Source organism: Trichomycterus rosablanca, unplaced genomic scaffold (genome assembly GCF_030014385.1).
Source record: "Trichomycterus rosablanca isolate fTriRos1 unplaced genomic scaffold, fTriRos1.hap1 scaffold_161, whole genome shotgun sequence".
NCBI lineage: Eukaryota > Metazoa > Chordata > Actinopteri > Siluriformes > Trichomycteridae > Trichomycterus > Trichomycterus rosablanca.
The window spans coordinates 21,761-45,747 of record NW_026946989.1 but is presented as its reverse complement, the minus strand read 5'-3'; the positions used below and the strand labels follow the sequence as shown (position 1 = coordinate 45,747).

The window sequence follows — 23,987 nt, the reverse complement described above, 5'->3', positions numbered from 1 at the left end:
AAACAAGGAGGTGGTTTTAATGTTATGGTTGATTAGTGTAAACTCACACACTGTTGTATGTGCTTGCATGACTGTAGGACGCGTTTTCAGTGCATTACCGTAATATCCATAAAATGTGTCCTTGTGATTTCAGTGCAGAAAAGTTTGTGTAGAGACTGCAGCAGCGGATACTGTGTTTGTTTAGAAATTGTGGTCATACTTTATTAACAAGGTAAGTTTATTAAAATAAACGTTTTTTGTATATTAGCTTCTGGATATTTTCGGATGCTACGGACAAAACTGTGTTGTACTGCTATGATGATACGACTATGTTCCAAACCCTTTTAGACTCTTCCACCACCGTTAGCGCTTCTCTCAGTTAGTTTAGCTCATTAAATATATTATCCACAGTATCGCTTACTTTTACAAACCCAATTTTAAGGTTTAGACAGAAGGGAAAATGTCAATGTAAATAGACAGCAGTTTGTAAAAGATGTTATTTATATTCTAGCATACAAACACACATCGCTCCAAAATATGAATGAACGCTTCAGCCAGGGTTGCCAGATTGCGCATTTCAAAGCCCGCCAAGATGCATGGAAAACCGCCCAACATACGAAAAACAGCCGATAATAAGCGCTTAAACAATATTAAACCAGATAAACATGATCTACTACTGCTGATATCTCACAAATCAGTGATTATAAATTATTAATGGCATTTGAAATAATGAATGGCATTTGCAATAATTAAAAACTAAGACTAAGAAGTCTTAAGAAGTGTTTCTTTAGGGTTTTTTGTGTTCTTGCTAGAACTGTTTCTACTTGAAGAACCCTTTAGTATAAATCAAGGTTCTTTGCTAACTCAATTAGATTTCTATAGATTATTTTATTTTGCCACATATAAATGCACATAATATTTAAGGACTGGAAAACAATCGTGCAACTGACACAGGAAAAAAGGAAAAAGGTGAAAGAAAGGAATCTGTTTGTGATCTACCTGCTAAATTCTCCTCCTGAGATGTTTTTTTTGTGTGTGTGTAAGCAGCAACATACTTCAGCTAAAACTTTATATAATCGCCTTCAAGAGAGCCGAAACAGAAATAAAATTTTTTTATATTAATTGAATTTCTACAGGACAACATATGTTAAAGTTTGTAATTTAAGTCACATGCTTGTGAGGATTAAATCAATTTCCAGATCCTGTATAGTTCAGTCGGTAGAGCATCAGACTTTTAATCTGAGGGTCCAGGGTTCAAGTCCCTGTTTGGGTGAGTTGCTTTAGGTAAGAGGTAATGTCCCGTACTACATGGTTTATTTAGAATGATGAAGAATTTGTACTTTGTGAGACATTTCTAAGTAAAATAGCATGTACTTGATAAGCTTGAAATAATTGCACACTGTATGTGTAACATGTTCTCCACACCAACTAGTTGTTTTAAACAGACTGTAGTAAATAGAGGACCGTTTAAATCTATATTTATGTGCAGCCTAATAATGCACTGAGTTTTAGATATTAATACCCACATGTTTTATGTTTAATGACATGCATCATAATTTCAGTTCTTGCTTCACAGAGCCGCTTTGTTATTGCTCTGCACTAAACAGTTGGTATATCCTGCACTATTTTGGCCCGTCATGCAGCATCAACCCTTAAGTCAGTCTGTCAGTGGTACAAAGACAGTTTCGATTTGGTTCAGTTCGTCCTAAAGGCTGCGATAAACGTGAGTACGTGAGCTTAAACACGTTGAACCCCCACTTTATAATGCAGCATCAATGATCTGTTAGTACATTACAAAGGGTAAAGGAGAGTTAAGGAAAATTAGCTCAGATGGTAGAGTGCTCGCTTCGCATGCAAGAGGTAGCGGGATCGATGCCCGCATTCTCCAACGCAGAAAAGTTACGATAATTTAAAGGCATCACGTAATATGAGACTCGTTACGTCACTGCTCACTGAAACATTGCGTCAGATACGAGGGCAGTTTTCGCTCTATTTTCATTCATCGTTTAGTTTTAAGACCTTTATTATTTTTTTAAATTGACAAACATGCAATAACTTTAAAACAATCTTGAAACAAATCTTTTCACATTATTATGTATGGTAGAGGGTTAAAGATGTAAATTTGTATAAAGCATGAGCTGTCAGAAGTGAGATTCAAACCCACGCCTCAATGAGAGACTGTGACCTGAACGCAGCGCCTTAGACCGTATCCTGACTAGCTTGGGTACCGTTGACACCACATCATGTATCAATAGCATATGAGCACTCCAACTGACCAAATAATGTTTTTGGGTGGATCATTCTTAGCACTGTAACGGCACTAGCATGTTAGGGTGTGTTTTCTCTGGTATGAATGTATTAGGTACAGCCTTCTTGTTGGGTTTTTAACTGACTGGATTATTTATTAAGAACTCAAACCCTGTTTGTGCTGGTTGTAAGGCTATTCAATCGATCACTAGATGGCATAATATGAATACAGTTAGAAAGTAAAACGATGTCGCATGCTGACCTGTGTGGAATACAACTAATGTATGTAGTACTAAGAAGTGTTTCTTAAGGGTTTTTTTGGTGTTCTTGCTGGAACTGTTCTATAGGACAACGTATGTTAAAGTTTGTAATTCAAGTCACATCCCTGTGAGGATTAAAGCAGCTTGCAGAGCTCGGATAGCTCAGTCGGTAGAGCATCAGACTTTTAATCTAAAAGTCGTTTATTACTGCATTAGGTAAGTGGTAATGTCCCGTACTACATGGTTTGTTTAGAATGATGAAGAATTTGTACTTTGTGAGATATTTCTAAGTGAAGTAGCATGTACTTGATAAGCTTGAAATAATAGCACACTGTATGTGTAACATGTTCTCCACACCGACTAGTTGTACGCCCAGTTGTTTCAAACAGACTGTAGTAAATAGAGGACCGTTTAAATCTATATTTATGTGCAGCCTAATAATGCGCTGAGTTTTACATATTAATACCCACATATTTTTTGTTGCCTTAAAGACTCACTTAAATCCTGATCTAATTGTTGATGCTGCATTTCATTAAGCGATGCCGCAACAAGTTTCATATTACATGTTACCCTTAAATAATCATAAGGTATCTGCACTGGAGAATGCGGGCATCGATCCCACTACCTCTCGCATGCTAAGCGAGCGCTCTAACTTTTCTTTTTCATGTATCTACTGATATTTTACTGGATCTGGATAATGTTTCCTTGTTTAATAAAACCATTATGCTTATTTAGCTTTAATTAGCTTTAATTATTAAAGAGTTAATAAGATAGTGATGGTGAAACTAAAAACCTTTTATTACCATCACTAAATGTTTTTACCATCACAACAAGTTGTGTCGGTAATGGCATGTTGAGGTAATGACTTACTTAGGGAAAAAAGTAAACAGCTAGTATACGATGTACTTTACATACATTTAAATAATGTGAACATTTCAATTGTAAAATACTGCTGTAACAATGTAAATAGACGCTGAATAAACATACTTTATGATCAGGATGAATACATGATTAAATTTCTCACATTTTCAGTGATCAAAAGCCTGGGTCCTGGCATCCATGTGGATGTTACTTTGACACGTACCACCTACCTCAGCATTGTTGCAGACCATGTACACCCTTTGATGAAAACTGTATTCCCTGATGGCTGTGTCCTCTAAAGAAGTAACTTTGTATAAAGCAGGAGTTATCAGAAGTGGGATTCGAACTGGCCATCCAGAAATGTCTGTAAGGTAACAATGCCAATTACCAACAACACCCCCACATGGCCAAAGATTTGTACAAACTGCTGAATCTTTTCACATTATTATGTTTGTTAGAGGGTTAAAGACATAAATTTGTATGAAGCACTAGCAGTCAGAAGTGGGATTCCAACTCACGCCTCCATGGGACACTGTGACCTGAACTCAGCATTTTAGACCGCATCCTGACTAGCTTGGGTACCATCGACACCACCTTCACCCCACACGGACTAATATTTGTACGAACTGCTTAATCTTTTCACATTATTATGTATGGTAAATGTACTGAATGTAACCCATTTGCTGCACTGTACACTTTGTCACTAGGCTGTACACTGTAAGCCCGGATAAGTTCAATCTACTTAAAAAATTTGAGGAAACCGGTTGCCTTAAAAAAGTTAAGTAATGTATAATGAAAACTTGAGTTAGCATAACTTAAAACATTAAGTTATTACACCTAAAAGGCAAGTTGATTAAACTTTCTATTTTTTGTTATACCAACTGCTTTTCCCAATAATTCTACTTATTATCTTGAGCTCAATGGAAAAAACTATTGATTTCTTCTTAGTTTTCATGTTAATTACATTTTAAATATGAATTACAAATGTTTATAGAAAAACAGACACAATTATAAAATTATTTTTCTTTATTTCACTTCAGAAGTATTTACTTAAAATACAACATGTCAAGAAAACATCTTTAAAACTGTACAAACTGTATATAAAGTTCTGATGAAACACAAACAGCTCCTCACAGTAACATGAACCTGTAAAACAACAAAAAGAAACAAGAAACAGAAGTATTAAAATCAACATTAATAGCATTAATTTAAGGATTAAAATAAAGCAAGCCAGCACACTCTTTGCTTCGTATGAAGACTAGCATGCTAACATGCTAGCATGTAGCCTAAATACGGCAAATAAAGCAGCGCTGTTTGATTATTTATTTAGTGTCAACATTAAGATCATTTATTTTAAACAAAATTGTTAAGTGAAGTACAACACTTACCAAAATTAGACGGAAGATGAAAAAGCCCCATCAGACTGGTGTACATGCTACTCAAAAATAGCATAATGAGAAAGAAAATGTTTGTCCACTTAGTTTAACAAAGGTTCCACTTCACAAAATACATTTCAGGAAGACAAGTTTACTTTTGCAAAAAGCCTAAAATGAAAAGTAAAAAGTAATTTGCAACAACAGGTTACAAAAGTTAAAACAAATGGCTGCCTGATTCACCAACAGCAAGCTGAAAAAAGGCGGACTTACATGTAAATGGGGGCGTTTTTCTGTTTTATTACCTTAACTTAACTTTTTTAAGTTAATCTGATAGAAAAGTAATTTTTTTTGTTTAGTAAACTTAAACCGTTTAGCACATTTAAATGTGTACTCAAATTAGTACAATGTACTCTGCATTTTATAGTAGAGCAAAAAAACAATTTATGTATGTTGTACTAAAAATTTTTGATTAAATATAAAGTCCGGGCTTACAGTGTAAACCATATATCAATCGAAAGGGAGCCCCATATGAGATCTCCAACTGACCAAATAATGTTTTTTGAAAGGATTCTTTTTGTGTTCTTGGTAGAACTGTTTCTACTTGAAGAACCCTTTAGTATAATTCAAGGTTCTTTGCTAACTCAATTTGATTTTTATGGATTTTTTTTCTCTTGCCACATAAAAATGCACATAACATTTTAATGACTGGAAAACAATTGTGCAATTGATACAGAAAAAAAGGTGAAAGAAAGGAATCTGTTTGTAATCTACCTGCAAAATTCTCCTCCAGAGATGTTTTTCTTTGTGTGTAAACAGCAACAACCTTCACCAAAATTTTTTTATAATCGCCTTCAAGAGAGCCAGCACGGATCTTTACAGCCCAGTCGGTAGAGCATCAGACTTTTAATCTGAGGGTCCAGGGTTCAAGTCCCTGTTCGGGTGAGTTGTTTCTTACTGTGTTGGCTAAGCGGCATTGTCCCGTACTACATGGCTTGTTAAGAAAGTTAAAGAATTTGTACTTTGTGAGATATTTCTAATTGAAATAGCATGTACTTGATCAGCTTGAAACAATCGCATAGTGAATGTGTAACATGTTCTCCACACCAACTAATTGTACCCCCAGCCGTTTCAAACACACTATAGTAAAAAGAGGACCGTTTAAACTATAATTATGTGCAGCCTAATAATGCACTGAGTGCTTGTGCCTGTGCTGACTTGATCATTTAGAAACTACACACCCAGAAGCAGCAGCCACCTCACTGGCCTATAGTATGTCATCTATATTTTATTGTTCAGTGTTTTGTACTCGTCGAGTACTTTATGCCAATTTGTAAAGACAGTAAATAAGTCTCTATAGTTCTACCTAATGTTTAGTCATGTGATTTTCAAGTCCATGCAGACACAAGTACTACAATGAGCAATATAGAAATATAAAAAGTCATTCGTTTGCATGAATAGTTAAAAGCTACTGAATGGATTGTTGGATGGATAAATGCATTTAGATTCCCTCGATTTTACTTTATGGTAAAAACCCTACACAGACAGAAGAACAAAATAAATATTATGAAGACCATGTTTTTAACTACAGTGCGTTACAAGTCTAAATGTTATTCTCACAGGAAAATGTGCTTAAAAGTTTGCAATGCTTCTGCATTGGAGAATGCGAGCATCGATCCAGCTACCGCTCGCATGCTAAGCGAGCGCTCTACCATTGGAACTGATTCCCTTTACGATGAATCCCCTTTAGCCTTTTGTAAATTGTAATGTACTATCAGAGCGTTGATGCTGCATTATAAAGTGAGGGTGCAACGTGTTTAAGCTCACATACTCTTTTCTGTATTATGCCTTGCTTTTAAACCATCACAGACTCCGTTTATCGCAGACTTTAGGACAAACTAAACCCAATCAAAACTGTCTTTGTACCACTGATAGACTGACTTAAGGGTTGATGCTGCATTTTAAAGGTGCTGTCGTGAGTTTCAGCTGTTCATCTTTTACAAAACAGTTTACCAGATGAAAAATCATTAAAAAGTCACGTACCTCTACTTTAACAAAAAGTCGTTTTAGATAAGACTCCGAGACATTTCAAAATTTAAGAATTATAAGTTATTGTGTGTTTGTGTAGCCCAATTAAAATCTGGGGACTACTAATATTTTGTTTATGTTAATTTATAACTAGTAAATAAGTTGTTTTTATTTGTTCTGTAAATAATGTTATGGTTGTTTTATGCTGTTTAAAGTAAAGTGTATGTATAGCCCTCCCTTGATTTATTTTTAAGCCAATCAGCATGAACTGTCACAGGTCGGGAAAAGAGCGGGAGAAAGTGGGTGGAAAAAGAAGAAAAAAGTGGAGAAAATACCGTGATGTGAAACAAGTGTCATGTAAGCTGGTAAAACACCTGTTTAGGATTTATCTCTGTTGATGCGTAAAGACAAACGGACAGTGAGTCTTATATTAACATCTTGCAGTCGATTAGTGACATTGTTTATGCTGTATCAGCCGTGAACTTCGTCTCTTGAGTTTACGCGCATGGACATTGAAGGCAGTACGCTTCCTCAGCAACTGTGACGATTACAGTGGATTAAAAGCATCGGATTAACTCTGATTGTTTCATCCAAGATCAAAAGGAAAAAGACTGGTGGATTTTTTCTGTTTCATCCATGTAAACAAAGAACGTGGACAGCTCCACCACAACCGACCAAATATACTTCGTGATCTGTGCTGATTGGGACTATTAGGTTGGATCAGGCCTGCAATGGTAATTTTGGGTACCCTTTTTTTTAGTTAGTTATTTACAGTGGGGCCAAAAAGTATTTAGTCAGCCACTGATTGTGCAGGTTCTCCTACTTAGAAAGATGAGAGAGGTCTGTAATTTTCATCATAGGTACACTTCAACTATGAGAGACAAAATGAGAAAAAAAAATCCAGGACATCACATTGTAGGATTTTTAAAGAATTTATTTGTAAATTATGGTGGAAAATAAGTATTTGGTCAATAACAAAAGTTCAACTCAATACTTTGTAACATAACCTTTGTTGGCAATGACAGGTTAAACGTTTCCTGTAAGTCTTCACCAGGTTTGCACACACTGTAGCTGGTATTTTGGCCCATTCCTCCATGCAGATCTCCTCTAGAGCAGTGATGTTTTGGGGCTGTCGCTGGGCAACACGGACTCCACAAATTTTCTATGGGGTTGAGGTCTGGAGACTGGCTAGGCCACTCCAGGACCTTGAAATGCTTTTTACGGAGCCACTCCTTCATTGCCCGAGCGGTGTGTTTGGGATCATTGTCATGCTGGAAGACCCAGCCACGTTCCATCTTCAATGCTCTCACTGATGGAAGGAGGTTTTGGCTTAAAATCTCACGATACATGGCCCCGTTTATTCTTCCCTTAACACGGATCAGTCGTCCTGTCCCCTTTGCAGAAAAACAGCCCCAAAGCATGATGTTTCCACCCCCATGCTTCACAGTAGGTATGGTGTTCTTGGGTTTTTCTTCTTCCTCCAAACACGATGAGTTGAGTTTTTACCAAAAAGTTCCATTTCGGTTTCATCTGACCACATGATATTCTCCCAATCCTCTTCTGGATCATCCATATGCTCTCTGGCAAACTTCAGACCGGCCTGGACATGTACTGGCTTAAGCAGGGGGACACGCCTGACACTGCAGGATTTGAGTCCCTCTTGGCGTAGTGTGTTACTGATGGTAGCCTTTTTACTTTGGTCCCAGCTCTCTGCAGGTCATTCATCAGGTCCCTCCGTGTAGTTCTGGGATTTTTGCTCACCGTTCTCATGATAATTTTGACCCCACGGGATGAGATCTTGACCCCAAGGGAGATTATCAATGGTCTTGTATGTTTTCCATTTTCTTACAATTGTTCCCACAGTTGATTTATTCACACCAACCTGCTTGCCTATTGTAGATTTACTCTTCCCAGCCTGGTGCAGGTCTACAATTTTCTTCCTGGTGTCCTTCGACAGCTCTTTGGTCTTGGCCATGGTTGAGTTTGGAGTCTGACTGTTTGAGGCTGTGGACAGGTGTCTTTTATACAGATAACAAGGTCAAACAGGTGCCATTAATACAGGTAACGAGTGGAGGACAGAAGAGCTTCTTAAAGAATAAGTTACAGGTCTGTAAGAGCCAGAAATCTTGCTTGTTTGTTATTGACCAAATACTTATTTTCCACCATAATTTACGAATAAATTCTTTAAAAATCCTACAATGTGATTTCCTGGATTTTTTTTTCTCATTTTGTCTCTCATAGTTGAAGTGTACCTATGATGAAAATTACAGACCTCTCTCATCTTTCTAAGTAGGAGAACTTGCACAATCAGTGGCTGACTAAATACTTTTTGGCCCCACTGTACCTAACTTAGGAGAGATTGATAATATTTTGAATATTACTGATGGTAATTTGAGTGAATCTGTATTATGACATTTTTGTAAAATATATTGGGGTTTGAAATGCATATTAATGATTGTGTAAATGAGTAAATAGTTAATTTGTTTAAGTATTATTAATGTGTACAAGTTTGGTATGTGAGTCAGGGATAATGTTAATACAGCTACTGTAAATGGTGTTAGTCGCAGGTTTTTTTGTGCAAGGTTAGTACCACATATATTTAGGGTAATTGAAGTATTTTTTTCGGTTTAAATAAGAGTATAGTTTAAATATAAAATAATCGTCAGTACTGATAAGTAGTGGCCCTTTTAAATCCTTACATTACCACAAAGAAAGAGATTTCTTAAACAAATAAAAGAAGTCGGGGAGCGCTTTCCAAATACAGCCAAGGGTGCTAGGGGGCGCTACATTTGTCAATTTAAACATGTCAAAAAAGGTCTTTAAACCAAACGATTTGAGTAAAAATAGAGCATAACTGTCACTGTAAAACTTACAGACTGACCTAATGTTTGATGCAGCGTTTCAGTGAGCAACGACTTTTATATTATGTGTTGCCTTTAAGTGATCATAATGTTTCAGCATTGGAGAATGTGGGCATCGATCCCACTACCTCTCGCATGCTAAGCGAGCGCTCTACCATTGGAGCTAATTTCCCTTACACAGAACCTTCCTTTATGATTTGTAAATTGTAATGTACTAACAGAGTGTTGATGCTGCATTATAAAACGAGGGTGCAACGTGTTTAAGCTCACGTACTCTTTTCTATATTACGCGTTGTTTTTAAACCATCACAGACTCAGTTTATTTAAAAAGTTGATCTTAGCCTTTAGGACGAACAATGTGAGGTCTTTTTTGAAGTGCATTTTTTATTTGATTTTGTTGGACCTGTAGGAGATTGTCCTGTTCTTGTTGCAGCTCTGCTGGAGGGTTATTTTCTTGGTGTTTGTGGTGGTGGTGGTGGTGATGGTGGGGCCTTTGTTCCCATTTTGGTTTATTTAGTATATGATGTACTTTACATCCATTTCAATAATGTGAACATTTCCATTTTTGTCGTAAAATACTGCTGTAACAATGTAAATGGACGCTGAATAAACATACTTAAATGGATATTTAAGTATTTAAGTACATATTTAAATGGATGTAAAGTACATCAAATAAACCAAAATGGGAACAAAGACCCCACCACCACCACCACCACAAACACCAAAAAAATAACCCTCCAGCAGAGCTGCAACAATAAACAGAGCAAGATCAGGATGAATACATGATTCAGTTTCTCACATTTTCAGTTATCAAAAGCCTGGGTCCTGGCATCCATGTGGATGTTACTTTGACACGTACCACCTACCTCAGCATTGTTGCAGACCATGTTCACCCTTTGATGAAAACTGTATTCCCTGATGGCTGTGTCCTCTAAAGAAGTAGATTTGTTTAAATCATGAGCTGTCAGAAGTGGGATTCGAACCCATAAACTGCTTAATCTTTTCACATTATTATGTATTGTAAATGTACTGACTGTAACCCATCTGCTGCACTGTACACTTTGTCACTAGGCTGTAAACCAAAAATCAATAGAAAGGGAGCCCCATATGAGATCTCCAACTGACCAAATAATGTTTTTGGGTGGACCATTCTTAGCACTGTAACAGCACTAGCATGTTAGGGTGTGTTTTCTCTACTATGAGTGTATTAGGTACAGCCTTCTTGTTGGGTTTTTAACTGACTGGATTATTTATTAAGAATAATAATTATTCTCTAAGAACTCAAACCCTGTTTGTGCTCGTTGTAGGCTATTCAATTGTCCACTAGATGGCATAATATGAATACAGTTAGAAAGTAAAACGATGTCTGTTTCGAGCAAAGTTTCATCGCATGCTGACCTGTGTGGAATACAACTGATGTATGTAGCACTAAGAAATGTTTCTTAAGGGTTCTTTTAGGTGTTCTTGGTAGAACTGTTTCTACTTGAAGAACCATTTAGTATAATTTAAGGTTCTTTGCTAACTCAATTTGATTTTTATGGATTTTTTTATTTTGCCACATATAAATGCACATAACATTTTAATGAAAAGCAACGCATAATATAGAAAAGAGTACGTGAGCTTAAACATGTTGCACCCTCACTTTATAATGCAGCATCAACACTCTGTTAGTACATTACAATTTACAAAGGGCAAAGGAAAGTTTTGTGTAAGGGGAATTAGCTCAAATGGTAGAGCGCTCGCTTAGCATGCGAGAGGTAGTGGGATCGATGCCCACATTCTCCAGTATAGAAACATTATGATCATTTTGCAATCTGAAAAGATGAAATTTCGGTCAAATTCGTTGCAGCATTAACCATAAGGCTAGTCTGTCCGTATTACAATGTCAGTAACGCCCTATTTACGCTCAAACAGTTTTGTTTACATACCTTTTTTGTTTTGTTTTGACAGAAACGCATGAACTTATAATTTTTTATAATGTTTTATTATTTGACACTGTTACAATTGATACATTATAAAGTATTGTACATATTTAAGTTCGGTGGCATAATTGGCTTGCTTTTAAAAACGACTACAGTGCGCCATCTACAGGCCATTCTTGGTACGTCTTGTTAAAACGTAGCCAATGGAAAACTGGTGCCCACACTTCTGTGGCTTGGGATCTACTATTTCAGTCAACAGGTCATCGGGATCTACTTTTTAAAAAGGTTGGTCTCATCATTTTTCAAGAATGCTTTAAAGCTTTTTTAAATGCGCTTCATTTGCCTGTATTGATATTCAGCATTACAGGGCAAGCGTGGGTCCAGTGTCACGAACACTGGGCTCAAGACAAAAATACACCCTGGACAGGGCGCGTCAAACCATCGCAAAGCATCACACACTAATTTATCCACTCACTCACACATACAGGTGCAATTTAGAGCAGCAGTTACACCTACTGGCACATTTTCAGACCCGGAGGAAAGCCACGCATACATGGTGAGTATACACCGATCAGCCATAACATTAAAACCACCTCCTTGTTTCTACACTCACTGTCCATTTTATCAGCTCCACCATATAGAAGCACTTTGTAGTTCTACAATTACTGACTGTAATCCATCTGTTTCTCTACATGCTTTTTTATCCCCCTTTTATGCTGTTCTTCAATGGTCAGGACTCTCCTGTGTTGTGCTGGTATGAGTGGATAAGACATAGCAGCGCTGCAGGTTTTTAAACACCTCACTGTCACTGCTGGACTGAGAATAGTCCACCAACCAAAAACATTCAGCCAACAGCGCCCTGTGGGAAGTGTCCTATGACCACTGATGAAGGTCTAAAAGATGACCAACTCAAACAGCAGCAATAGATGAACGATCGTTTCTGACTGTCTCTACAAGGTGGACCAACTAGGTAAGAGTGTCTAATAGAGTGGACAGTGAGTGGACACGGTATTTAAAAACTCCAGCAGCGCTGCTGTGTCTGATCCACTCATACCAGCACAACACACACTAACACACCAACACCATGTCAGTGTCACTGCAGTGCTGAGAATGATCCACCACCTAGATAACACCTGCTCTGTGGTGGTCATGTCAATAATTGTAGAACTACAAAGTGCTTCTATATGGTGAGTGGAGCTGATAAAATGGACAGTGAGTGTAGAAACAAGGAGGTGGTTTTAATGTTATGGTTGATTAGTGTAAACTCTCACACTGTTGTATGTGCTTGCATGACTGCAGGACGCGTTTGTCAGCGCATTACCGTAATATCCATAAAATGTGTCCTTGCGATTTCAGTGCAGAAAAGTTTGTGTAGAGACTGCAGCAGCGGATACTGTGTTTGTTTTGATTTTGAGGTCATACTTTATTAACAAGGTAAGTTTATTTTTTAAAGAAAAGTTTGTGTATATTAGCTTCTGGATATTTTCGGATGCTACGGACAAAACTGTGTTGTACTGCTATGATGATACGATTATGTTCCAAACCCTTTTAGACTCTTCCACCACCGTTAGCGCTTCTCTCAGTTAGTTCAGCTCATTAAATATATTATCCACAGTATCGCTTACTTTTACAAACCCAGTTTCAAGGTTTAGACAGAAGGGAAAATGTCAATGTAAATAGACAGCAGTTTGTAAAAGATGTTATTTATATTCTAGCATACAAACATACATCGCTCCAAAATATGAATGAACGCTTCAACCAGGGTTGCCAGATTGCGCATTTAAAAGCCCGCCAAAATGCATGGAAAACCGCCCAACATACTCACGAAAAACAGCCGATAATCAGCGCTTAAACAATATTAAACCAGTTAAACATGACCTACTACTGCTGATATCTCACAAATCAGTGATTTATTATAAATTACATTATTAATGGCATATCTTTTCACATTATTATGTATGGTAGAGGGTTAAATATGTAAATTTGTTTAAAGCATGAGCTGTCAGAAGTGGGATTCGAACCCACGCCTTCAGGGAAGACTGCGACCTGAACGCAGCGCCTTAGACCACTCGGCCATCCTGACTAGCTGGGGTACCATTGATACCACCCTCGCCCCACATGGTCTAAGATTTGCACAAACTGCTTAATCTTTTCACATTATTATGTATGGTAGAGGGTTAAAGACGTAAATTTGTGTAAAGCATGAGCTGTCACAGTGCCTTAGACTGCTAAAACCATTCTGTCTAGCTTGGACACTGTTGACGCCACTCCTGCCCCACACAGACTAATATTTGTAGTCTGCTTAATCTTTTCACAAATTATTATGTTTGGTAAATTTACTGACTGTAACCCATTTGCTGCACTGTACACTTTGTCACTAGGCTGTAAACCATATATCAATAGAAAGGGAGCCCCATATGAGCACTCCAACTGACCAAATAATGTTTTTGGCACTGTAACGGCACTAGCATGTTAGGGTGTGTTTTCTCTGGTATGAGTGTATTAGGTACAGCCTTCTTGTTGGGTTTTTAACTGACTGGATTATTTATTAAGATTATTTATTATTTATTAAGAACTCAAACCCTGTTTGTGCTCATTGTAGGCTATTAAATCGTCCACTAGATAGCATAATATAAACACAGTTAGAAAGTAAAATGATGTCCATTACTAATGAATAAATAAATGTCTGTTATTAATAAAGCTACTTTGAATCTTGAATCTACTATCAAAGTTTCATCGCATGCTGACCTCTGTGGAATACAACTGATGTATGTAGTACTAAGAAGTGTTTCTTAAGGGTTTTTTGGTGACTTTTATTTTTAACCAGGCAGTGTATGTTAAAGTTTGTAATTCAAGTCACATCCTTGTGGACACATCCTTGTGAGGATTGAAGTGTCTTGCAGAGCCTGGATAGCTCAGTCGGTAGTGCATCAGACTTTTAATCTGAGGGTCCAGTGTTCAAGTCCCTGTTCGGGAGAGTTGTTTCTTACTGCATTAGGTAAGCGGTAATGTCCTGTACTACATGGTTTGTTTAGAATGATGAAGAATTTGTACTTTGTGAGTTTTTTGTAAGTGAACTAGCATGTACTTGATAAGCTTGAAATAATAGCACACTGTATGTGTTAACATGTTCTCCACACCAACTAGTTGTACGCCCAGCTGTTTCAAACAGACTGTAGTAAATAAAGGACCGTTTAAATCTATAATTACATTTACATTTTACATTTTCTGCATTTAGCAGACGCTCTCATCCAGAGCGACTTACAGAAGTGCTTCCATAGTAAACATTTCATTTCTCAAGTTTTAGTAAACAACAGTCGAAGAACACAAATCTGCTGAAACCTGTTAGAACCAGTGGGTTTTTTTTTTTTTGGAAATGGAAAAAAAATGTTAGTAAATAAGTACAAGTCAGCTTAAGTGCTTAGTAAAAAGGTGGGTTTTTAATCGTTTTTTAAAGACAGCAAGAGACTCAGATGTTCGGACGGACAGAGGAAGTTCATTCCACCACTTGGGTGCTAGAACAGAGAAGAGCCTTGATGCTTGTCTTCCTTTAGTCCTGGGTGGAGGATCAAGTCGGGCGAGACTAGTGATTCGGAGGTTGCGTGGTACAGAGCGGGGGTTTGATTAGACTGCGAAGGTAGCTTGGGGCTGGTCCATTTTTGGCTTTGTAGGCGAGCATCAGTGTTTTAAGCTGAATGCGTTCAGCTACAGGAAGCCAGTGAAGAGAACGCAGCAGTGGGGTGATGTGGCAGTGTTTGGGCTGGTTAAAAACCAGACGGGCAGCTGCATTTTGAATGAGCTGCATAGGAGTGGTAGGAGAAGCCATGGGAGGCTATGACCTTACCCAGAGAGCGGGTGTAGATAGAGAAAAGAAGTGGGCCAAGTACAGAGCCCTGAGGAACACCGGTTGAGAGAGTGCATGGGGGAGATATGGATCCCCTCCATGACACTTGGTAGGAGTGCCCTTCGAGGTAGGAGGCCATCCATTGCCATGCTGAACCTGTTACTCCAAGGCTGGAGAGAGTGCACAGGAGAATGCTGTGATTCACTGTGTCGAAGGCTGCAGAGAGGTCAAGAAGAATGAGGACCGATGACAGTTTGGCTGCTTTGGCTGCATGAAGCTTCTCAGTAACAGCTACAAGTGCTGTTTCCGTAGAATGCGCTGCCTTGAAGCCAGACTGGTACGGATCGTGGAGGTCATTCTGAGTAAGAAAGGAAGATAGTTGGTTATAGACAGCACGTTCAAGAATTTTGGATAGAAAAGAGAGGAGTGAGACAGGTCTGTAGTTGTTAATGTCTGTAGTGTCTAGTGTAGGTTTCTTAAGAAGGGGAATAACCTGAGCCTTCTTAAACGCAGCAGGGACAACACCTGATGTCAGGGAGTTGTTGATGATGAGTGTGATGAAGGGGATTAGGTCCTGTGAGATGTCTTTAAGGATGGTGGATGGTATAGGGTCGAGTGTGCATGTAGTGGGATTGCTGGATGAGAGGAGCTGTGCAACCTCATCCATGGTGAGTGGGGTGAAGCTGGTGAGTGTGTTGGTGGGTTGAGGGTCAGTTGAAAGTGGGTCAGTCGGAGAGAAGGATTGATTGATTTTGTCAATCTTGTCCTGAAAGAATGTTGCAAAGTCAGTAGCAGTAAGAGAGGCAGATGGGGGAGGAGGAAGAGGGTTCAGAAGAGAGGAAAAGATAGCATGAAGCTTACGTGGGTCAGCAGCAGATTGTTCAAGCTTGGCTTTGTAAAAAGATGTTTTTGATGCAGTCACATCGGATGAGAACCTGGACAGCAGATCGTGGTAGGAGTGGAGATCAACACCAAGCTTAGATTTTCTCCACTTTCTCTCAGCTGCCCTTAATTCTCTTCTGTTGCTGCGCAATGCATCTGAAAGCCAAGGAGCAGGGTGAGAAGGTTTTCCTCGTTTAAGGGTAAGAGGACAGCTGATCGAGGACAATATTAAACCAGTTAAACATGGCCTACTACTGCTGATATCTTACAAATCAGTGATTATAAATCACATTACATTCACATTATTATGTATGGTAGAGGATTAAAGATGTAAATTTGTACAAAGCATGAGATGTCAGAAGTGGGATTCGAACCCACGCCTCCAGGGAAGACTAAACGCAGCGCCTTAGACCGCTCGGCCATATTGACTAGCTAGAGTACCACAGATACCATCCTCGCCTCACAAGGAATAATATTTGTACAAATTCCTGAATCTTTTCACATTATTATGTATGGTAAATTTACTGACTGTAACCCATTTGCTGCACTGTACACTTTGTCACTACGCTGTAAACCATATATCAATAGAAAGGGAGCCCCATATGAGCACTCCAACTGACCAAATAATGTTTTTCGGGTGGACCATTGTTAGCACTGTAACGGCACTAGCGTGTTAAGGTGTGTTTTCTCTGGTATGAGTGTATTAGGTCCAGTTTTCTTGTTGGGTTTTTAACTGACTGGATTATTTATTAAGATTATTTATTATTTTTTAAGAACTCAAACCCTGTTGTGCACCACCCTTAGGCCAGACTTGGTACTCTGGTCCCCTTCATTGAAGTCTGTATACATCACAGAGCTCACAGTTCCATGGGAGAATTCAACAGAAGAGGCCTATGAGCGCAAGAAACTGCGCTACACAGAACTGGCAGCAGATGCTCAGCAATGAGGATGGAACGCGAAAGTCTATCCAGTTGAAGTGGGATGCAGAGGTTTTGTGGCTTCTTCCACCATCAGGCTGCTGAAAGAACTTGGCATCCATGGACAGGCTCTACGACAAACAATTAGATCAGTCTCTGAAGCGGCCGAAAGAAGCAGCCAGTGGATATGGATCAAGCGGAAGGACCATTGCTGGGCTCAAAGAGCATCGACAGCACCCGCTCACTAATTCCCCCCACACCCCATCCCATTAGAGAACCCAGGTCACAACCCTCCAGGAGGAGGATGAACAAGGTATACGATTAGTGCTAGGCTTGACTCGGGGAAGAGGACACCCCCTGCCTTGCATAGTCCTGTGGGCTGCGCCACTTAAATAACCAGGCAATTCTCATGATTGGGTATGGGACACAAGCTCAGGTTTGATCATCCTGTAGCTGTATCGAACCCACGCCTCCAGGGGAGACTGCGACCTGAACGCAGCGCCTTAGACCGCTCGGCCATCCTGACTAGCTGAGTCATCCTCAACACCACCCCCACCCCACACGGACTAATATTTTTATATACTCAGAATGTGGCTCCGCCCATCCCGCCACTCACCAACCCAACTACTAGAGGACCAACACTGGTTCTAAACCACCACCAGGTGAGAACCACCCTGAGGAAAGTCAATGCAAGCAAAGCAGCAGATCCAGATGGAGTTCCCGGCCGGGTGCTGAAAGCATGTGCCGACCAGCTTACAGTGGTGTTTACCAGCATATTCAACCTCTCACTCCAACAAGCTGCTGTCCCAACGTGTCTCAAATCCTCCACCATCGTTCCAGTACCCAAGAAATCAGCTTCATCATGCCTGAATGACTATCGTCCAGTGGCTCTAACACAACACCCATAGTCATGAAATGCTTCAAGAAGCTGGTGCTTTCACACATCAGAACAGTCATCCCATGTGGCCTGGACATGTATCAGTTTGCCTACCGACCAAATCGCTCAACAGAGGACGCCATAACAACAGCACTCAACACCGCGCTGACACATTTGGAGGAACTTGACAGCGATGTGAGGATTTTATTTGTGAACTTCAGCTCCGCATTTAACACGATCATCCCCAATAAACTGGTCAGCAAATTGGTGAACCTGGGCCTGAATTCCTCAATGTGCACATGGATTATGGATTTTCTCACTGGACGTCCACAAAAGGTCAAAATTGGCAACCACACCTCCACCACCCTCATCCTAAACACAGGAACGCCGCAGGGTTGTGTGATAAGCCCTATGCTTTTCACACTTTTTACACAGGACTGTACCACCATTCACAATTCCAACAGAATAATTACAATTTCAGATGACACAACTATAGTTGGACTGATCTCCAACAATCAGGAAATGGCTTACAGGCAGGAGGTAGCTCACTTGTCTGATTGGTGTACATTAAACAACCTGGCTCTTAACACCTCTAAGACAAAGGAGATCGTCATTGACTTTTGAAGAACAAAGGAGATAAACCACCTCCCCCTGCACATCCATGGAAACAAGGTGGAGATGGTGAAAAGCCTGAAATTCCTCAGAGTCTACGTGTCTGACAAGCTGACGTGGACCGTTAACACCTCACACCTGATTAAGAAGGCTCAACAAAGACTCTTCTTTCTCAGGAAGCTGAAAAAGGCCAAACTATGGCAGAACCTACTAGTAAACTTTTACAAGAGCACAATAGAAAGTATTCTGACCAGCAATTTCACAGAGTGGTATTCAAGCTGCACTGCCGCCGAGTGTAAGGATCTGCATCGCGTAGTGAAAACAGCTCAATGGATTTTTATTGTTCTTTCTTTTTTTTGTGATTACTACTACTGTCTTTCTTCTACTGCTGCTACTCTATTGGAGAGATGCCACTCGAAATTGCATTGTACTTGTGTATAGTGACAATAAAGATTCTATTCTATTCTTCTATTCTATGCTGCATTATAAAACGAGGGTGCAACGTCTTTGAGCTCACGTACTCTTTTCTATATTATGCGTTGTTTTTGAACCATCACAGACTCAGTTTATTTAAAACGTTGATCTTAGCCTTTAGGACGAACAATGTGAAGTGAACAAAGACCCCACCACCACCACCACAAACACCAACAAAATAACCCTCCAGCAGAGCTGCAACAATAAACAGAGCAAGATCAGGATGAATACATGATTCAGTTTCTCACATTTTCAGTGATCAAAAGCCTGGGTCCTGGCATCCATGTGGATGTTACTTTGACACGTACCATCTACCTCAGCACTGTTGCAGACCATGTTCACCCTTTGATGAAAACTGTATTCCCTGATGACTGTGTCCTCTAAAGAAGTAGATTTGTTTAAATCATGAGCTGTCAGAAGTGGGATTCGAACCCACGCCTCCAGGGGAGACTGCGACCTGAACACAGTGCCTTAGACCACTCGGCCATCCTGACCTGAATGCACATTATGAAAGACAATTTTCCTCAACACCCCCACATCGCCACAGATTTGTACGAACTGCTGAATCTTTTTACATTATTATGTATTTTAGAGGGTTAAAGACATAAGTTTGTATAAAGCACTAGCAGTCAGAAGTTCAAACCCACGCCTCAATGAGAGACTGTGACCTGAACGCAGCTCGTTAGACCGCATCCTGACTAGCTTGGGTACCATCGACACCACCCTCGCCCCACACGGACTAATATTTGTACGAGCTTTTCACATTATTATGTACAGTAAATGTACTGACTGTAACCCATTTGCTGCACTGTACACTTTGTCACTAGGCTGTAAACCATATATCAATAGAAAGGGAGCCCCATATGAGCACTCCAACTGACCAAATAATGTTTTTTGGATGGACCATTGTTAGCACTGTAACGGCACTTGCATGTTAGGGTGTGTTTTCTCTGGTATGAGTGTATTAGGTACAGCCTTCTTGTTGGGTTTTTAACTGACTGGATTATTTATTAAGATTATTTATTATTTTTTAAGAACTCAAACCCTGTTGTGCTCGTTGTTTGCCTATTAGTTCCTCGTTGCCTTGTTGCTGTAGCTCAAGCAGCTTGTTCTGTTGAAACTGTGACTGTAGTCTATCAGGGAGCAGTGGCTGAGCATTGGGAAGCCATGCTTCGCACAACTCTGCGTTGTGGCTGTAGCAACCCCGGTTCGAATCCAAGTCACGGCCCTGTCTTTTTGTATGCCGTGCTTCAAAGGTTTCTATTCTCTCCTCGGGCAAGAGAACCATAGTCAAACAGGGGCCAGTGGCGCAATGGATAATGCGTCTGACTACGGATCAGAAGATTCTAGGTTCGACTCCTGGCTGGCTCGGTTTCCTTATGCCTTTTTTTGTCTCTCTAACTCCTTGTGTATGGAGCACCAACAATGCATCCAACAATGGAGGTCTTGTCAAAGTGAAAAAGACTTGTCAGAGCGGAAAGAAGTGGCTGATGCTGTTGGAACTATGACTGCAATCTATCAGGGAGCAACCGACATGAACCACCAGTGGCAGACTGCTGGGAAGCCGTGATCGTATAGTGGTTAGTACTCTGCGTTGTGGCTGCAGCAATCCAGGTTCGAATCCGGGTCACGGCACTGTCTTTTCATATGCCGTGCTACGAAGGTTTCTATTCTCACCTTGTTCTAACTCCTTGTGTATGGTTCTCTGTACCCCAGATCCAACAATGCAGGTCTTGTCAAGGTGACAAAGACTTGGTAGAGCGGAAAGAAGTGGCTGATGCTGGCACCAGCCGATACTGAGCTTTGCAGTTTCCCATATGGTCTAGTGGTCAGGTTTCCTGGTTTTCACCCAGGTGGCCCGGGTTTGACTCCCAGTATGGGAATTGCCTTCTATGATTGGACTTGAGCAAAACTTTGCCCATTACTTCCTCTGCGCCTTGTTGCTGTAGCTCAAGCAGCTTTTTCTGTTGGAACTATGACTGCAGTCTATCAGGGGGCAGCCGACATGAGCCACCAGTGGCAGACTGCTGGGAAGCCGTGGTCGTATAGTGGTTAGTACTCTGCGTTGTGGCCGCAGCAACCCAGGTTCGAATCTGTGTCACGGCCCTGTCTTTTCGTATGCCATGCTTCGAAGGTTTCTATTCTCTCTCTTTTTTTGTCTCTCTAACTCCTTGTGTATGGCTCTCTGTACCCCAGATCCAACAATGCAGGTCTTGTCAAGGTGACAAAGACTTGGCAGAGCAGAATGAAGTGGCTGATTCTGGCGTCAGCCGGTGCTGAGCCTTGCAGTTTCCCATATGGTCTAGCGGTCAGGATTCCTGATTTTTACCCAGGTTTTCGACTTCCAGTATGGGAATTGGCCTTTATGATTGGACTCGAGCAAAACTCTGTGTATTAGTTCCTCGGCGCCTTGTTGCTGTAGCTCAAGCAGCTTACAGTTCAAATCTTAGGCCATGTGGGGGTGTTGAGGAAAATTGGCATTGGTAACGTGCAAGCAAGTCAGGATGGCCAAGCAGTCGTTCAGCTCGCAGTCTCCCCTGGAGCCGTAGGTTTGAATTCCCCTTCTGACAGCTCATGCTTTATACCTTCAAAATGGGAACAAAGATGCAAATGCACATAAGGTATTACAGTTACATATAATCACAAACACCCCACCACCACCATTAAAAAGAAAACCCTCCAGCAGCACTGCAACAAGAACAGAAGAATCTCCTACAAGTCCAACCAAATCAAAGAGAAGGCACTTCATAAAAGATCTCATCCCCGAATATGGCTGCATGTTGGCACTGTCGGCTGACTGAGACTTTTTGAACTGCACTATTTTGGCCCTTACATAAAGCAGCATCAACCCTTAAGTCCGCCTGTCAGTGGTACAAAGACAGTTATGCAGCATTAACGCTCTGCTCTGTCAGTACATTACAATTTGCAAAGGGTAAAAGAGGTTCATAGTAGGGGGAATTAGCTCAAATGGTAGAGCGCTCGCTTAACATGTGAGAAGTAGCGGTATTGATGCCCGCATTCTCCAGTGCAGAAACATTATGATCATTTAAGGCATCATGTAATATGAAACTTTTTGCGTCAATGCTCACTGAAACGCAGCATCAAAATTTACAATGTTACAATGACATTTACGCTCAATTTTCACTCAAATCATTTTTACATTTTTTTAAAGATTTTTTAAAAATCATTTTTGATTTTTAAATTGCCAAACGCAATAACTTGTAATTTTTCAATTTTGAAATGTTTTTGGTTAAAGCAGCGGTACGTGACATTTTGTTGGTTTTTCATCTGGTGAACTGTTTTGTAAAAGATGAACAGCTGAAACTCACGACATCCCCTTTAAATGCAGCATCAACCCTTAAGTCAGTCTGTCAGTGGTACAAAGACAGTTATTATTTTTTTCAGTTCGTCCTAAAAGCTGGGATGAACATTTTAAATAAACTGAGTCTGTGATGGTATAAAAGCACCACATAATATAGAAAGGAGTACGTGAGATTAAACACGTTGCACTCCTACTTAATGCAGCATCAATGCTCTGTTAATCCATTAAAAGGGTAAAGGATAGATTTTGTAATAGAAAACTAAGACTAACTAGGACTAAGATTTGTACGAACCGTAATATCTTTTCACATTATTATGTATGGTAGTGGGTTAATGACATAAATTTGTATCAAGTATGTGCTGTCAGAAGTGGGATTCGAACCACTCAGCCATCCTGACTAGCCAGGAAATGATTAATACCACTCTCACCCCACACGGATTGAGATTTGTACTAACTCCTTAATCTGTAACCCATTTGCTGCACTGTACACTTTGTCACTAGGCTGTAAATCATATATCAATAGAAAGGGAGCCCCATATGAGCACTCCAACTGACCAAATAATGTTTTTGGGTGGACCATTGTTAGCACTGTAACGGCACTAGCGTGTTAGGGTGTGTTTTCTCTGGTATGAGTGTATTAGGTACAGCCTTCTTGTTGGCTTTTTAACTGACTGGATTATTTGTTACGAACTCAAACCCGGTTTGTGCTTGTTGTAGGCTATTCAATCGTCCACAAGATTGAATAATATAAATACAGTTAATATTGTATTATATAATAGAATGACTATAAAGCTGAGTCTGAGCTTAAACACTTGCACCCTGACTTTATAATGCAGCATCAATGCTCTGTTAGTACATTAGTAAAGGTGGGGTTTTCATAAGGGGAATTAACTCAAATTGTAGAGCACTCGCTTAGCATGCAAGAGGTAGTGGGATCGATGCCCACATTCTCCAGTGCAGAAACATTATGATCATTTGGCAGCAACTCGGAATCTGAAATGATAAAATTAAGGCGAAATTCGTTGCAGCATTAATCTTTAGGCCAGTCTGTCAGTGTTACAATGTCATTAACGCCCTGTTTACTCTTAAACAGTTTTATTTACATACCTTTTTTGTTTTGTTTTGACAGAAACGCATGAACTTATAATGCTACAGTATTAAAATGCATCAGAGTTTTATTTCTTAGTTTCTGCTATTGATATAACTGAAATGATATTATTGTTATCTTTTTTATTTACTTTTTGAATTTTTTTTTAAAAAAAGACTCACGGTGATCATTACCAGGATAAAACAGGCAGTGAATGAATGAATGTATTCCATAATAAGAAACAATAAGAACATCCATCTTACCACCAGGTGGTGGAAGTGTGATTGTGTGGGGATGCTTTGACATTTGGGTGACTTCATGGGAGTCTTAATCGATTGAACCAGGAATAATGAACCACTGCCCTGATTCTCAGTGCTGAGAATCATCCACTATCTAAATAATACCTGCTCTGTGGTGGTCCTGTGGGGGTCCTGACCATTG

The 23,987-nt window shown here is 39.8% G+C and overlaps 4 non-coding genes across 4 annotated transcripts; 2 read left to right on the top strand and 2 right to left on the bottom strand.

The window, feature by feature from the left end:
• The first annotated feature begins 11,321 nt into the window (after window positions 1-11,321).
• Window positions 11,322-11,394, top strand: trnaa-agc (transfer RNA alanine (anticodon AGC)). The gene has a single exon. It is a non-coding gene; the product is annotated as a tRNA-Ala (tRNA).
• Window positions 11,395-13,531: 2,137 nt separating this feature from the next.
• On the bottom strand, window positions 13,532-13,614 carry trnal-cag (transfer RNA leucine (anticodon CAG)). The gene has a single exon. It is a non-coding gene; the product is annotated as a tRNA-Leu (tRNA).
• Window positions 13,615-19,548: 5,934 nt separating this feature from the next.
• trnal-cag (transfer RNA leucine (anticodon CAG)) lies at window positions 19,549-19,631 on the bottom strand. The gene has a single exon. It is a non-coding gene; the product is annotated as a tRNA-Leu (tRNA).
• An 804-nt stretch (window positions 19,632-20,435) lies between these two features.
• On the top strand, window positions 20,436-20,508 carry trnar-acg (transfer RNA arginine (anticodon ACG)). The gene has a single exon. It is a non-coding gene; the product is annotated as a tRNA-Arg (tRNA).
• The last annotated feature ends 3,479 nt before the right edge of the window (window positions 20,509-23,987 follow it).